Genomic DNA, 17,367 nt, shown 5'->3' with positions numbered 1-17,367 from the left:
TCGCAGTGCCCTTAAATTGAATGATGCCAACTCGGTATCATTGCCTTGCAATTATCCCTCATCCATTTTTTGATTTTCAAAAGGCAGTGTAAAACCAATTTCAGGATATCAGCCCAAGAAGTGGTCAATGAGACAAAAAAAAATTGAAGCTCATCCACGTCAATGTGATAATTAATATTAAGACCTGAAAGTAATCTACAGACTGGAGCAATATAAATATTAAAATGTGTGGCCAACAGGGCCAATCTTTTACAATAAGAGGCATAGTCAATCCCAATTAACTGCTTCCACAGAAAACTGTAAGCATCATACCTGGAGCAATGTTTCCAAAGTAGTATGCACATAATCACCCTCCTTCAATCACATAATGTTTTAATTTTATTTGATGGGTCCCCTGTAGGAGGTTTGTAAGAGAAAGGCAATTACAGTGAAAGTGTTAAGTAACACAGGAGACCACTGTATTAAAATGTGCACTTGAAATATTGCATAATATTTCAGCAACGGAAGTAACAAGGTTTAATTTTCTGAAAGGAAATTGGGGACATAGTGCTCTGCAAATCTCTTTGTGTAAAACATGATGGCAGATAAAGATGATAGGCCCATCTTGTCTGCCCATCTGGTGGGTTTTGCAGGTGCTGCCCTGCCTATCAGGCCGATTCAGAAAAACGCGCGGGAGAGCTGGTGAGCACCTGCTCCCCCGGCTCGCGAACAGGTCACTCTCCTGGGCGTGCGATTCAGGAGGGTGGCCTATGCAAATTAGGGCCCACAGTAAAAGGAGCGGCGGCTGTCAGCGGGTTTGACAGCCGATGCTCAATTTTGCCGGTGTTGGCTCTCAAACCCACTGACAGTCACAGGTTCGGAAAACGGACGCCGGCATAATTGATTGTCTGTGTTCCGACCCATGAGCTGCGGGCCGATTTTTAATTTTTTTTTTTTAATTTTTGCTTTTTTTTTTTACTTTTGGGGCCTCCGACTTAAAATTGCCATGATATTAAGTCGCAGGGTGCAAAGAAAAGCAGTTTTTACTGCTTTTCTGTGCACTTCCCTGGCGCTGGCAGAAATTAACGCCAGCCTTTGGGCAGGCGTTAATTTCTGAAAGTAAACGGGTAAATTTTTAAAAAGTACGCCCGCGCGTACTTTTGTTCGCGCACCAGGCGCAAACTAGAGTATGCTGGATTTTAATAGATACGCGCGTAGCCTTTAAAATCCAGGGTCTGCACCCGCAAGGCTTTGCAAAATCGGCAGCCTGCGCACGCCAAGCCGCGCAGACTGCCTCCATTCCCTCCGAGGCCGCTCCGAAATCGGAACGGCCTCAGAGGGAACTTTCCTTCCACCCCCCTGCACCTTCTCCTCCCTTTCCCTACTAACCCACCCCCCCAGCCCCATCTAAAGCCCCCCTACCTTTGTTAGAAAAGTTACGCCTACCCGTGCTGTGCGATTCCCCAGCCCGGGAGCAGTTTCGGAGGCCTCGGCCACGCCCCCAAAACGCTGGCGGCCCTGCCCCGGATGATGTGCCACCGCGACACACCCCCGACACGCCCCCCCAGGAAAGCCCCGGGACTTACGCGCATCCCGGGGCTTGCGTGCGCCAACGAGCCTATTCAGCATAGGCTCGGCGTGCGCAGGGGGAACTTGGGGCGGGGGGGGGGGGGGGGTACGCGCGTACCCCTTTGAAAATCTGCCCCAAAATGTGCGGCTTGGCTGCATATTTTACTTACTGTATCGTTGCGGGAATGACTAATAGGGCCATCAACATGTATTTGCATGTTGCGGGTGCTATTAGTCTCGGGGGGGGGGGGGGGGGGTTGGACGCATGTTTTTGACGCGCTATTACCCCTTACTGAATAAGGGGTATAGCTAGCGCGTCGAAAACGCGTGTCCAAATGCTCCGGTGGAGCGCACTGTACTGTATCGGCCTGTTTGTTCTGTGAGCACCATTGCATTGCACTGCACTTTTAAGAATTTCTAACAAAATCTGACTTGAAAAGCAACCTTTCTTCTTGTTTCTCACAGGAGTTTGAATCACAAACTAATTAATCCATTAAATTACAAACGAATTAGTCCATTATCAAGGACAACGTTTTTCAGTACCCTTGATTGTCCTGGATACTTTCTCTCCATTTTACTGGATGCTGAGCCACTTAATTCCACTTGACAGGGAACACCCAGATTAGGGAGTCAGGTTTCAGGTGGTGAATTTCTGCCCCCTCTGTAGTTCCCAAGGTTATGCTTTGTCAAGCCACTGAAAGATTAGTTTGGAAGAGAACAAACAGTGCTTTGTTCTAACACCGACAGCAAAGTGTTCACCAGGTCCATCGATGCAGGTTTCTGACAACGGCTGTTTGATGTGGTTTGGATTCGGAGGATCCTTGCTGACCTCTTTATCACCCCACTCGTTCAATGATTTTATGATTCTCTGATGAAGCTCAGCAGCGGTGCATGATTTGCTCTGAGGACACTGTTGCACTCATTTTCTAGTTTCAGTCCTAATCTTTTATTTTCTTTGCTTTCGGTATTTAAAGGTTATGGTAGTGCTGGCTGACTGTAGTTTTTGTGTAAAGAGTTATGAAACAAATATGACGACATCAGAGATGCATTTAATTGGGTCGGCTTGATAGCCGCACGGCAAAGCTGTGTGCCTCTACTCAGAGATCCTAGTTGAATTCCCAAACTCGGCTTCTTATCCTGGGGTCAGCTGGAGCTGGGGCTGTTGCAGCTGCAGTGTTTGGAGCCCTTGAGCTGAGGGGGGAAAAGAGTCCCACCCTTCTCTTAAAATCATCATCTGGTGAGCAGACGACGCAGAGTTCTTCTGTGGTCTACGGCTCCTGGCAGTGAGCTGTCACTTCACTGGGTGGCGATAGGGGAACATTGGGTGCTTGCAAAGGAAAACTCATGGTATTGTGAGATGGAAGCCCAAAAGGGAAGGATAAAAATGCCAAGCCAATAAAAGTATTCAATATGAGCTTAAAATGCCCAGACTCTCTCCAGGGGCCCCCTCCTGATTTACAATAAAAGCCTCAAATCTTATCTCTCTACCCGAGGCTTTACTGAACCGCTAACAGGAGATAACATTTTGCAGCGAATTGCCATTGCAAGTTAGAATCTTGGGACCTGGCGATGGCGACAAGATCTTTACATAAGGAGAAGGACAAGCTGAAGAGAGGCGAAGGCAAGATGGTGGAGCCAGTGGAGATGGGCTGCAGCTTGGAAAATGCAGAGCAGCTTGTGGTGGAGGTGGCGGGCATCTGTAGCAAAAGCTCTGGAAGGCAAGTTCAAGCAGATCTTCGATCTCATGGTGGGGCTCAGCTCACAACTTGATAACATAAGAAAAGATTTGGGTGCGGCTGAATCTCATGTGTCCGGCCTGGAATATCAGGTACAAGTCTTGGAGATGGCACTTGAAACGTGTCAAAAGGAGAGCAAATCTCTGGCCGGGAAAGTTGATGATCTAGAAAAGAGATCAAGAAGGAATAATATATGCTTGGTGGGCATACCTGACAAAGTGTCTGATGTCTAGTTAGTTTCACTGTTGCAAACTTGGCTTCCAAAAGCTCTGGATCTGCACTCCCAACATGGCCCACTATAGGTAGAAAGCACGCATAGGAGGATTGATGTAATAAGACCCGCAGTGAAATTGGTGCTATTTTTCAGCGTGTACTTTTTTTTTTTTTTTTTAGCACGTGTGGCAAAAGCGGGTGCTTCCATGGGATGTAATAAGGGGACGGAATGCAAATATCCGCTGAAGGCTCGATACAATAAACTTCACAGAAACCCACATTAATGGGTGACCTGTGATTGATTCTCAGTTGAAAGTCATTCCCTTTCAAAAGACAGTAGTGAATTAGTGGTAAGGGAGAGGGGGCTGAAGGTGGGTAGAGCGATATCTAACCCCTTCATGATCCATCACTGACCTCGTGGGAGCTACAATGGTGGATGCTGGTGAGCAGGGAAATGCAGCGGAGATTTGGAAGGGGCTATAAAAGAGCACAAGGAAGCTTTTGAAAGACGGACCTTATACAGCAAGGCTTGCATCTGCCTCCCAGCTTCCCATTACCCGCTCAGCTGCGAGACGATCATCCAGCTGCAGCCGGCCGCTGTGTCGGGAGTTAACTGCTCAAGGGTGCAGCAGCAACTGCACGTTTCACAACGCAGGGACGTGCAAAGTAAAAGTGAAGCAGGGGTTAGCAGTCAGCTTTTCTGACATGTGCCTGTTCTCTCTCCAACCTCTCTTCTGGCTTCTGCTGCATAATTCTTCGACTCCAGATAGGCGCTTAAACTCAAATCCTACTCTGACCCAGGCACTGTAAAAGCAGCTTTAAAAACCCTGTGCTAACGCCAGCGAGGCTCTCTGCGTTGCCCATGAATAGTCAATTGCCTCCCTTGCATGGCATTAACATGGACTTGCGGTAAACCAGCCGTGGCTTTTTGAGAGGGTTTGTCTGCGTGGGGTTTTTTTTTCATGCTCACCGTGCTATTACATACACGTGCAAGATTATCGTGGGAAAATGCACATAGTTCCATGCCCAAAAGCCCCCAGCAGGTCTACCACAGCTTATTATATTGAGTCTTAGGCAAACTCCCAAGAAAACATGACCAGGCCGCGTGTAGTGGTAGCCAGGATTTTAAAATTTGTCCATGAAGTGGAGATTAAGTATTCAGACGAGGTGGTAGCTTACACTATGAAGACAAAAAGATGCAGAAGACCTTTGCATTAGTCTGCGCGCAGTTAATTAAAAAGCAGCTATGTTGAGTGACGTGCAAAGGGATATACGGTATAATGGCAGCCCCTATCACTTTCAGGCCGATACAGTACAGTGTGCTCCAGCGGAGCGCACTGTTAACCCGCGTTTGGACGCGCGTTTTCGACGCACTAGCTTTACCCCTTATTCAGTATATCTGCAGGTACGCGCAGAAGTGCCGGGTTATTGAAAAGGGGCGGGCCGGGGTCAGCCAGCCGGCGCAGGCTACTTACTTCAACGTTGGAGAGGAAGTAAGCAAAAACACACAAAAAAAACTTAGATTAGTAAGGTGGGGATTAGGGGGTCGGGTGGAGAGGGGAAAAGGGAGGAAGGTTAGATAGGGGGATAGGGACGTTCTCTTCCAGCCCACTCCTTTATTGAAGTGGACTGGGAGGGAACTGGGCAAAGGCCCGATTGTATCGCCACGTGGGTTTTTGTTTTTTTTTTACAAAATACCCCCCCTCCCCACGTGCGTGAGCACCCACGTGCACCAATACAAATCTGGTCGCACATGGACGCGCGCGTGTGCGGCTTTGAACATTTACCCCTTAGACAATTGGCACAATAGGGAGTATGAAGGTGATTTTCCTCTTAAATGGGCAGGAGAGATCATAAAATATCCAGGTAGTTTGATGCCAAGTGACTTAACTAAACTCTATGACGTTACCATCTCTAAGCTCCATGATTCCACAAAGAGTTCCCTGAGAAGTTGGATACCTTTATCTATTTCTTTGTTTAGAAGGACAAATCTGTTCAAAATGACTTTTGTTGCAACCACTGTTGATTTGTTTCGCTTGATGTCATTTTCTTTTGTCAGTTTTATTATGTAAGTTGTATGTACCCTGCCCTCAATGTAGGAAGAGCAGGCAACAAATATTTTTAAATCAAAATCAATCGCTCAATCAATCGACCGTGAAGCAGCATTGGTATCCCCACTAACTTTGAGTTTTGTTTTACATACTGAGGGAATACACTTGCCTTACCATCTTAGGGAACGTGCTTTAATAACACCCCTACAGAAAATGGAGCATTGGCTAGCTAAAAGGACTACACTTGACGTACTGAGTTTCCTTATTTCTTCCTTTGAGAGATAGCAAGAATTTTAGCCCTGGAACACAAACTGGCCTTTTTAAAAACTGGAAGGAGAGGGATAGATTTTCTTGACCAGTTATTAAATGAAGGTGATCGTATAAAGATTTTTGTAGCTTTGCAACATCTTTATGGGATTCCACAGTGTGATATTTTTTTTCCAGATATCTTCAAATATGACATTACAAACTCTCTTTGCCTATAATGGCTATAGTGGCAATATCCAATCCGGATCAACATTAGACCTTCAAAGAACTGAATATTCCATGAGGTTTGACTCTGAGAAAAGGGATCTGAGTTACCCAAGTAGTACCTTTTCCTTCAGAGACTACCCGAAAGCTCGATTTGAGAGCCGTGATGCCAGAACTGACTGTGCAGATCACTATAACAATGACTTGTAAGTTTAAGATGGAGTTTTACTCAGCACAATTGCTCAGTAATGCGAATGTAACGGTTCACCAATTATTCACATTGAAGGACTTTTGGCCAGTTAGTGAATTTTACCCCCTTTTTTGCCATCATATCCCATGGAGACATCTGTGATACTTTTTTGGGTTTTACCTGTCATACACCACGAGGATCTTCACTGGCTTAACCCTTGGGGGGGGGGGGGGGGACGGGGGGGGACAGCATGCTGTTACAGGAGTGACCCTGGACTTGTGCAGTACCTTGGAGGGTGAGAACCCTGGCTTAAGTTATTTTACAGCTGGGCTATTTTGGCAATTGCATAATTTCAGGGTGCACAGTTGAGCTTAGATAACACTTATAAGTTCTGGCTATCTGTTACATGACAGTGATTGCACTGTAAACTGAAACCGTAACAAAACTAAAAAAAAGAAAGAATGATTGTACCATATTATATCTTACAATATCAATTAATTGACTACCTCACAAAAAGTGCCTGTATCTGCTCCCTAAAGCTATTGAATTCGTATCATAAGGTTATTGGTTAAATCTGATAATCTACTGTAAAGTTATCTACACCAGATATTTCCTACCTTTGGGAGTTATCGAGATGTTTAGGAGATATGCAGATGCTTGCTCTAAGGTTTTCTGTTTAAACCAGCATAAGTTCTTGTTAAAATAAGTGACATCATTTTGGTATAGTTTTCACTGACACTTATTTCATAGTGTGTAGTTGGAGTCTTTCTATTCGTGCCTGTAACGGGTTAATCAGCATTGCTCTGAGTTACTGGCAGTCTCAGATAAGAAAAAATGCCTTAGGTCTGCCTGCAAAAAATCAACATTATTTGGTTTTCCCCTGAGCTGTGTAAAAACAAAAGTAAGGCTAAATGCTGCCTAGCTATAAAACTGTCTAAATATAGTTTGCTAATTTTAATGTTAGCAGTGTTCTAATTAATGATCTTTGCCATGCAGCTTAGTAAAGAGAGATATTGTTCTCACAATTTGTTTATAATTGATTCCAACAACGGTTTTTGGAATTAGCTCCATGTTAATATAAAATTTGTTACCTGGCAAACCAGGCATGAAATCCACAGATTCTCAATATGAGTTACAAAGCATTTTACATGAACGTGCTTTGGTGAAAAGACAAATGTCACACAAATAATGATGTGATTAAAACATTGATTAATAAGCTTACAGAACTCAAGAGTTCGGTAGTGCAGCAAACAAATGATTTTTCTGTGTTAAAGAAACAAATGGGAGATTTGTGTTCGCTGGCTGAGGTCCACGAAAGTGACGCAGCCCAAAAGCAATTAGTATTGTTGTCTGAAAATGTTCTAATGCATTCCAAGAATGAGACGGAGCATTCTCTAGATAGAACCAGCATAGGCAACTAATGCTACTAATGCCAGCAACAAGCATTGGCTATACCCTATTGATTAATAACATTTTATGGACTTCTTTAGAAACTTATCCAAACCTTTTTTAAACTTAGTTACAGTAGTTGCCTTAACCACATCCTCTGGCAACAAATTCCAGAGCCTGATTGTGCATTGAGTGAAAAAGAAATTTTCTCCTAGTCCTTATATTATCCAAAGACTAAATAACCATTTCACATTTACCCATTTATGTCATTTCATGATTTTGTAGAACTCTATCATATCCCCCCCATTGACTCTTCTCAAAGCTGAACAGCCCTAACCTCTTTAGCCTTTCTTCATAGGGGAGCCATTCCATGCCCTTTATCATTTTGGTCGCCTTTCTCTGTACTTTCTCCAGTGCAACTATACCTTTTTTTTTTTTGAGACACAGGAACTAGAATTGCACACAGTATTCAAGGTGTGGTCTAACCACACTCAGCACTACAGAGGTATTATGACATCCTCTGTTTTATTTGCCATTGCCTTCCTAATAATTTTTAACATTTTGTTTGCATTTTTTACTTCCTAGCACACTGAGCTGATGATTTCAATGTAATATCTATTATGACCCCCAGATCTTTTTCCTGGGGGGTAACTCTTAAAATAGAACCTAACATTGGGTAGGTACAGCATGAAAGAGCACTACTCCAACATGCATTCAGCATGTTCTAGAGCTCTATCAGCAGAATAAACACTCTTATAGATGTGAGAATTTCGATACATACTTTGGGTGATTGATCATTGAGTCTAGCCATATGATATTGACTATTTTTGTTTCTGTGAAACATATGCAATTTGTGTGTTATTGTATTTGTTATTCTTTATATTTTTATTATGTATGTTAATGATGTAAATCGCCTAGGCCTCTTTGTGGTAGGCGATTAATAAATTTTAATAAATGAAATGAAATGAAAATGAAATGGGTTATTTTTCCCTATTATGCATCACCTTGCACTTGTCCACATTATATTTCATCTACCATTTGACACCAAATCTTCCAGTCTCGCAAAATCCTGCTACGATTTATCAAAATCCACTTGTGATTTAACTACTCTGAATAATTTTGTGTCCTCTGCAAATCTGACCACCTTACGTGATGTACTTCTTTCCAGATCATTTAAAAATATATTAAAAAGCAAATGGTCCCAGTACAGATCCTTGAGGCACTCCACTCTTTACCATTTTCCACTGTGAAAACTGACCATTTAATCCTGGTCTCTGTTTCCTGTCTTTTAACCAGTTTGCAATCCATAAAAGAGGAGCATCTCCTCCTATCCCTAGAGGCTGACATTTACGAGTCACTAAAGTCAAGACAAGCTGTTCCACAAGTTTGTGAGTTAATAAGTCCCACTGATATTTGTATACCTGCAAAAATGCAAGATTACTCTGAGTTCAAATTCCAAAAGGGCAACAAATGTTAAGACCTTTTGGCCTTCTTTGTGACCAACTCTCATTTTGAAGAGTTAGGTGTGTTTGTATGGGCCCTGCCCTGCATGGCTGGCACAGATTTGCACCTGTTAGTTGCAAACACACACGCAGAAGAAATACCTATCACCAGAGATGAATTTCTTGGGTTTTTGATTGCACAATCATTCCTTTACTTGGAGTTAAATTTGCCTATCATGGGCTTGTGTCCTATGCACTCTGACATTCCTCCAGGTGAGAAGATGCCTGAATTGTTCCAAACATTTCCTAAAGGCCTTCTTACATTACAGTACATTGGGAAATTTGTCATCATGAGACCCAAACAGGAAAGGACTATCTGCTATTGACAAAGGAACTTGACAAAACAGAAATTCCACCTGTTGAAGCCAATGATTCCTACAACCATTGTCATAGCTGTAAGCGTGATAGATACCTCAGAAGAGATGGAGAATGAAGTTCAGATTTATTTATTTTATTTAGATTTTATATTCTGCTTTTCGCACTTTTATCAGTCCTTCAAAGTGGATTACATTCAGGTACTATAGGTATTTCCCTATCCCGAGGGCTTACAATCTAAAGGGGTCATTTATCAAAGTGCTTTATGGCATTTTTGCATGGTGCAATGCAAATTTGGAAAAGGGGAGGAGGTTGGGGCGGGATTTCTGGCCAAGTGGGCTGGCTTTGCAATTTACAAGCCATACCGCACAGTTTTAACGCCTAATGCGCTAACCACTAGGCTACTCCTCCACTCCTCAGAACCAACCCTTTCCTGGGTTGGAGGAACTGATAAAGAATCAGCTTTCAGAAGCAAATGCCTGTATAGCCGAGAGATGAAGCTGAGAAAGCTCAGGAAAATGATTTTATACCAGTACAAAAATTTTGTTACCTATGTATATGCCTGTTGCTTGATTGACTTAAATGTTATACAAGTGCTACCGATACTGATGGCTGTCAAAGCCGTTACTCATTATTGAGTGACCTTTTGAAATGACGACAGAAAATTAACTATGTTTTTCTTTGCAGGAATGCAAGCTGCTAATTTAGCAAGTGCAACAACAGCACATTAGCACACCTGACGCAACATTTGCAGATTACCTTTGCTCAAAAGAACCTAGAGCAGGCTGCCAGAGGTGAAAAAAAAAAAAAAGCCTAGCTGATCGCTGGACTACCTTTAAAGAGTATCAAATTAGTGATAAAGTGTTTACTACAATTTTGGCAAGGATAAGGCAAAGGAAATTCAATTTTTACTGAGCTGGAAAGGTCCATTTCCAGTTATGGATTGTCCTTTTGTTATGCTCAGGCTTGTGAACCCTTGGGCTGACGGGAGGATGGAATACCTTAGGAGGTGGATCCATAGGTTCTCCCGTCGGGTGGTGAGGCAGAACAGAAGATGTGACCAGCTGACCCTCGGAACTGGAGACTGAGGTGGCTGTGGAGGCAGACGAGGAGTCGTGACGTCGAGGAGGCAACTGAGTCTTCGCCACTGGAAGCCCGCGGTCCCCCCCCCGGAGGAGCCCGAAGGGACCTGGGCCGCTGGGACTTAGGTGGGCCCTTGGAGACGATGGTCCAGAAGAAGTCCGAGGTCAAGTGCCAGAGGGTCGTCGCTTACCAGTCAGAGGTCACACACCAGGAATCACCGCTTGCCAATCCGAAGTCAGGAATCAGGAATCACTAAGACGAGACAGGAACCAAGAAGCAAGGGTCCGAAGCACAAGAAGACTCACCGAAGCAAGCAGACTCAAACAATGCTATCAGGAGACGTTGCCAAGTTAAGGAATGAGCAGAGGAAGTCTCCTTATATACTTCCTCTGCTCTGGTTCATTGAACACAGGTGCAGGCACTTAAAGGGACGAGGTCCCTTTAAATCTAGTGAGGAGGCGCGGCCTCGCACCTAAGATGGCGGTGGCCATCTTGGATTTCGGCCGCGGATGAAAGGCTGCCCGATGCCGCGAGGGAGGAGCAGGGACAGCTCCCAGCCCGGCGTCCACCCCGGAGGCCCGCGCCTGGGAGCGGGGGCGACTGACACCGGTCTCCTGCGGCTTTGCCCGATGTCACCACGGCGGGACGCCGTTGCGGTCAGGTAGGGGACCGCAGCCGTGGCCATCCACGGAACACAACACCTTTCCTGTTATAAAACATACATATGAAAGAGAGTATACAAACTTTATTATCAAAATTTACTTAACAATTACCATAAAATGTGTCTCAATGGCATGACAACACTCACCCTTATGCACATCCACACTCATACCCATTCATTCTTCATGTTAAAGCAGTAATACCATCCTTATTAATGACCAGCCTTGTTATAACAACTAGCAAACATATTTATGTTTGCGGGTTTTTTTTATATCCATAACAATCTTGCACACCCTTATGGCTTATATGCCATTTACAACTCTTAGAATAGGGAGTAATTACATGGTCACTACCATATTGATGATTATATTAAAGATCTTATTGACTGTAATGTACTTTATAACCCTTACTAAACATCTTTTCAATGACTGTTATGTCTTCAATATTTAAATGAACAAATAATTGCTCCTGAAATTCCATGAGTATTTTATACTGTCATCAGTGATGGAATCCTTCCACGCCTTCAACAAGCCAACATTCTCCCTGTCTGTTAATCACAATTCACCCGGTGTTGAAATCTATTCCACTTCTCTTGAATAACAACGATTCTCCCTCCACATAGTCATCAATCACTCTACAAGAGGTCCTTGTTTCTCCCATATGGCTTCATCAGGGGACATACAGCATCTATAATAACACCCAACATGTGTTATCTCAAAATAAACCACTAATCCCATATATTAAAATAAAGCCATCCATGAAACACCACTCGCACCACACTCTTACTAAATGAATAAATGCATAGAATTATAATTACTGAACCAGCTACATTTACAAGAGACGACTTGAACGCCAACCAACATTTTAATTCCAATTCCACTTTTTGGGTTATAAATCAGTTCTTCACCACCTATAAAAGCACCAAAATTGCAAATTGGTTTAAGATATTATCACATTTTCATCCTTAAACGACTTGGGGCAGATTTTAAAAGGCCTACACGAGTAAATTCAGCTGGATTTACGCACTTACGGGGGCTTACGTGCGCCGGGCCTATTTTCAAAAGGCCCGGCAGCACGAATAAATCCCTGGGACGCGTGTAAGATGTTTTTTCCTTTTTAAGGGTTATAAAGTACATTACAGTCAATAAGATTTATAATATAATCGATATGGTAGTGACCACATGTCTAATTACTCCCTGTACTAAGAGTTGTAAATGGCATATAAGCCATAAGGGTGTGTAGTATCGTCATGGATATAAAAAAAAACCCCGCAAACTTAAATATGTTTGCTAGTTGTTATAACAGGGCTGGTCATTAATAAGGATGGTATTACTGCTTTAACATGAAGAATGAATGGGTATGAGTGTGGATATGCATAAGGGTGAGTGTTGTCATGCCATTGAGACACATTTTATGGTAATTGTTAAGTAAATTTTGATAATAAAGTTTGTATATTCTCTTTCATATGTATGTTTTATAACAATTGTCATTGAGAGTTAGACAAATTCACCCACATTGTTTACCTGATTGGGTAGTCCTTTCCTGTAGCATATTTTATTCAAATTAAGAAAAACACTGAAGATGACGACCTCCTTAAATGGGTACACATTTAGCCACTTTGACCTTGCCATCCTAGCAGGTTCCGGATTCAAGATTCACTTCCTGAAATGACTACTGCTAACCAAGAGCTAGAATAGTTGTTTTTCTTTTTACAGATGGAGAACCAAACCCTAAAGGTTCTTTTCCTGATACTGGTGCTGATGGGAACTGAGGTTGCCCAGATGATTGAACCTGGTCCTACCTCAAGAATCATGCTACAAAGACACTCCTGGATTCCTAATCACCCAGTCACAAATAGTTTCTTAGAAAGTATATATAAATCACTGGATCCTCACCCTGTGATCCAGAGATACTTTAATTTCTCACATATGACATTGTAGAGTACGCAACAATGGTTTCAGACGCACATGGACTATACTACTGCAATCATGCAAAATACACCAAGAAGCTAGAGCAATTTATGATTCGGCTACTCAGGAAGGTCAAGATAGATCCAAGAGATTTGTAGAGTTTGTTGGGGGAGCACTTCTTTACACAGTTTGGGTTCTTTATTTGGTTCCACCATGTCTATAGTGAAGAATAGGCCGAGCAGACAACCAAAAATACCCAGATGCCTCTGCTGTACTGTGGCCTGTCAGAGGTGAATGAACTCTGAGAGACTTTCTGACTATCACAGATTCGAAGGATGTAGAAGATTTGGGAAACTTGTAAGCTCTGCACAGCATATAATTAAAGGCCAGAAAGGCATCAATGACTGTTTGCACCACAATACAAGGAAACTTAGTTTGCATGAAACCAGGATGCAAGCTTTTGTCTTACAAATGCATAATTTCAACGGACAGAAACCAGTTGAAAAGAAGATCCTGTGAGGTGACAGTTTTTCCTGGTGCCAAGAAACGGAATTCAGGCCTAACTCCTATTGAAGCCACAGACTTGCGATTTGTGTACAAAACAAAGAAGAACAACAGGATACTAGAAGAACACAGTGCATCAAAGCCAGGGTGATACAGGAACTTTTATCATGGAAGGGTGGTTTCAGGAAAGACTAGTAAAGAATGATTTTTACAACTGAATGGAGGATGTCCTCACAAGCATTTCCTATACATGATAGATTGTCATGACAACAGCATAATGTATCTTTGTAAAGAAGTCTTTGGGCAGTCACGTCATTCATTCATTCTGGAAGCTTCGGCAGTGCTGTATTTTGATTATATAAATCAGGGCATGTCATATATTCATTGAGATGCTAGTTATTACAGATAGAGGGCATTTATATCGCATCTCCCAGGAACACTTGTCTTGGACTCTCTTTTAAACAGCTGAATAAATTATATTTTAAAACCTCTTGCTGAGTAAGAAGTGTTCTTGTTGCCCTGGCTTTGAGTCCAGAAATTATAAACAATAGGGAATGCTGTTTCTGTGAGAAATTTACAGAATAGTGTTCGAGGTATAAATTGATAAGAGTAACATCTTAGTTTAGCTACACCATCAACAGAGTAAGTGAATTGCCCAGGGCAAGACACTGAAGGAAACTGTTATAGTAGTTAAATTTACAGGTCATTGGTCACAGGCCACTGATCAACAGGGACATGAACTGAATGTACTTAAGAAAGGGGTCAATGAAGAATGTACCTTCATTGCACCTATTCAAGCTCTCACCAATGGCTTGCTTAGAGAGTCAGACAATAGTATCAATAACTTATGTAGGGTCAGATCCCTACTTATCTGGTTTCCACAGCAATCATTACTGATGCTTTTGCTATGATTACTCATAATGCTATTGAGCCTATTCAGATTCAAATTGTCTTCCACATGGGAAATGCCCTTCCATTATACGTATAGACAAAATGGAGATTGCTTATGTTTTGAATGTGCCTTTTATATTACCTGATAAACATTATTAGTTAAAGCAGGTGATTAATGTAGGTACATGGTCCAATAATCTATTCCTGCGTGTAAATACACCTGTGTTTCTAGCTTATCCATATGATAATTCTCAGCCATACTTAATAACTAATTTAGAGCTCTGTCAGTGCACAAAGGACATACATTGCCTGTGTCCTGGTAAACCCTTTTTGAAAGATGCTGCAGAAGCTCTTTGTGGTTTGTCTTCTGAAAATGTACAGGAGAAATGCAAAGTAACCATGACCAAATATGATAATTTTTCTTATGCCAAAGCTGCTGTTGTAAGTAATGTTTGGCTAGTTAGTATACCATGAAATGAGATAAGTTTCTCATAGTAAACACAGGGTCAGATTTTAAAACGTACGCGTGGGCATAGATTTGTGCGCGCAACCCGACGCGCACAAATCTACACCTGATTTTATAATATGCGCACGCAGCTGCGCGCATGTTATAAAATCCAGGGTCGGCATGCACAAGGGAGTGCACACTTGTGCACCTTGCGTGCATCGAGCCCTAGGGGAGCCCCGATAGCTTTCCCTGTTTTCTCCAAGGCCGCTCCGAAATCGGAGTGGCCTTGGAGGGAACTTTTTTTTTCAGTTCCCCCCACCTTCCCCTCCCTTCCCCTATCTAACCCACACCCCAACCCTACCTAAATCCCCCTACCTTATTTTATTTCTTACGCCTGCCTAAGGCAGGCATATCTTGCACACGCCGGCCAGCTGCCGGCGAGCGAACCTCCGATATAGCCACAACGAAGGAGACCTCGGGACCGCCCCCTGACCCACCCCCTTATCAAAGCACCGGGACATACGCGCGTCCCGGGGCTTGCGCGTGCCACTGAGCCTATGCAAAATAGGCTCGGCGTGCGCAGATTTTCTCAGGTTACGCGCGTAGTCTTTGAAAATCTGCCCCATAATGTTTTTGACAGACTGCTTCTGCCAAGTAATGTGCATCTTATTACTCTTCCCAAGAACTCCACAGTGGACATGGAAGGAATATCCCTGAACCACCTGGAACCAGAATGTGTCCCCTCTGCAACAGCATGTCCCTGAAACACATTCAGGATCTGTATCAACTTTAGTAAAGAGTTAGATTACTTGTTGGATTTTAAAGATTTTCACACTGTTGAACTGTCCCTGGATCAGGACACTGTGCAGATTATCACTATGATGCCCATGATGGGGACATTTCACAGACAGACTATGTTTCAACATATGCCCTTCCTACTTTTGATGTTCTTTTGCTTACATATACATTTTGTCCTTCATGAACCAAAAGTTTATGACCAGGATTTCTTGTGGGCAGAACTATTTTACTTCCACTCCACTGTGTTGGCAAGACTTAGTGGAACGCCAGTTTATTGATTAGTGATATTACATAATACCTTAAGTGATCTTAATTTTGAGTTAAAGGGTGTGAGCTCATAACTTACCTAGCTCACATATGAGTATGTGAAAATTTAAATAAGTGTTGTTAAGTGAAATATATTTACACACATTTATAATTCATGAACAATTAGTTAATCACATGATAGAGTATATTCATCAAGAGTTATAACATTTAACTGATGATTTTACATTGAAGCTTAATCAATGAAAGATATTGCTTATTTTTCCATTAATTATTATTCATTTATATCACTGCATTTATCATTATTATTGTGTGCTACTGCGCGTTCAATTTGCACATATATTTTTGCTAGTTAGGTGTAAGAGGCAATATGTCCTTTGTAACGCATTCCATTTTACAAGGGGGGAACTGCAGGGTAAATGCCAGTGGCCCTAAACAGAAGTGCATCATAAACCTGAGGCCTACTGTTATGGACACAGACTGAGTAAAAGGTGCAGGCCTAAAGCAATACAGACATAGAGTTTGCAGCTATGTGATGTTTTTGGCAACGTTATACGAGTCTGTTTTCAAACAAAGGAGGAAAGCCTGTTTGTTTCTTCATATCGGAGAGCTGTAATCACCTCAAAAATGAGAGGAGAACCTTAGACCAGATCTCAGAACGTGTCCTTGGTGGAACTTTATATCCATCCTGATACCACTTATGAAACTGGAATTGTTCCAATACTTGTTGTGCTGATGGATTCTAATGAGTGTATGAGAATATCCCTATGCATCGGGACCTAGATGACATCATTTGCATCCCACCAATCCTGTGTCTGGATGTTGTCCCCTTCTCTAATCTGGATCAATGTTGGACCCTTATAAGAACTGAATATTCAAGGAGGTTTGACTGAGAAAAGGAATCAGAGTTACTCAGGCAGCAGCTTTTCCTTCATGGACTATGCGAATGCTCAGTTGAGAGCCGTACTGCCAGCACTGACTGTGCAGGTCAAATATAACTGTGACGTGTAAGCTAAGACTGAATTTTACTCCGCACAGTTGCTCAGTATCACAAATGCAACTGTTTGCCAATTATGCCCATTGAAGGACTTTTGGCCAATTAGTGAATTTTACGTCTTTTCTACCATCATATTTCAGGGAGATGGCTGTGAGACTTTCTATATGTCATACACAAGGGACTTCATTGCATTAACCCTTGGTGTCAAAACAGCGTCCTTTTACAGGAGTGACCTTGGATTTGTGCAGTACCTTGGAAGGTGACAACATTGGCTTAAGTTACCTTACAGCTGGCTAATCTATTTTGGCAATTGCATAATTTCTAAGTGCACTTATAAGTTCTGGTTATCTGTTCCATGACGGTGCTTGCGCTGTAAACTGAAGTGTAACAAAATCAC

The sequence above is a fragment of the Rhinatrema bivittatum genome, chromosome 4, assembly GCF_901001135.1.
Source record: "Rhinatrema bivittatum chromosome 4, aRhiBiv1.1, whole genome shotgun sequence".
In the NCBI taxonomy this organism is placed as follows: Eukaryota; Metazoa; Chordata; class Amphibia; order Gymnophiona; family Rhinatrematidae; genus Rhinatrema; species Rhinatrema bivittatum.
This window is presented reverse-complemented; position numbering follows the sequence as displayed.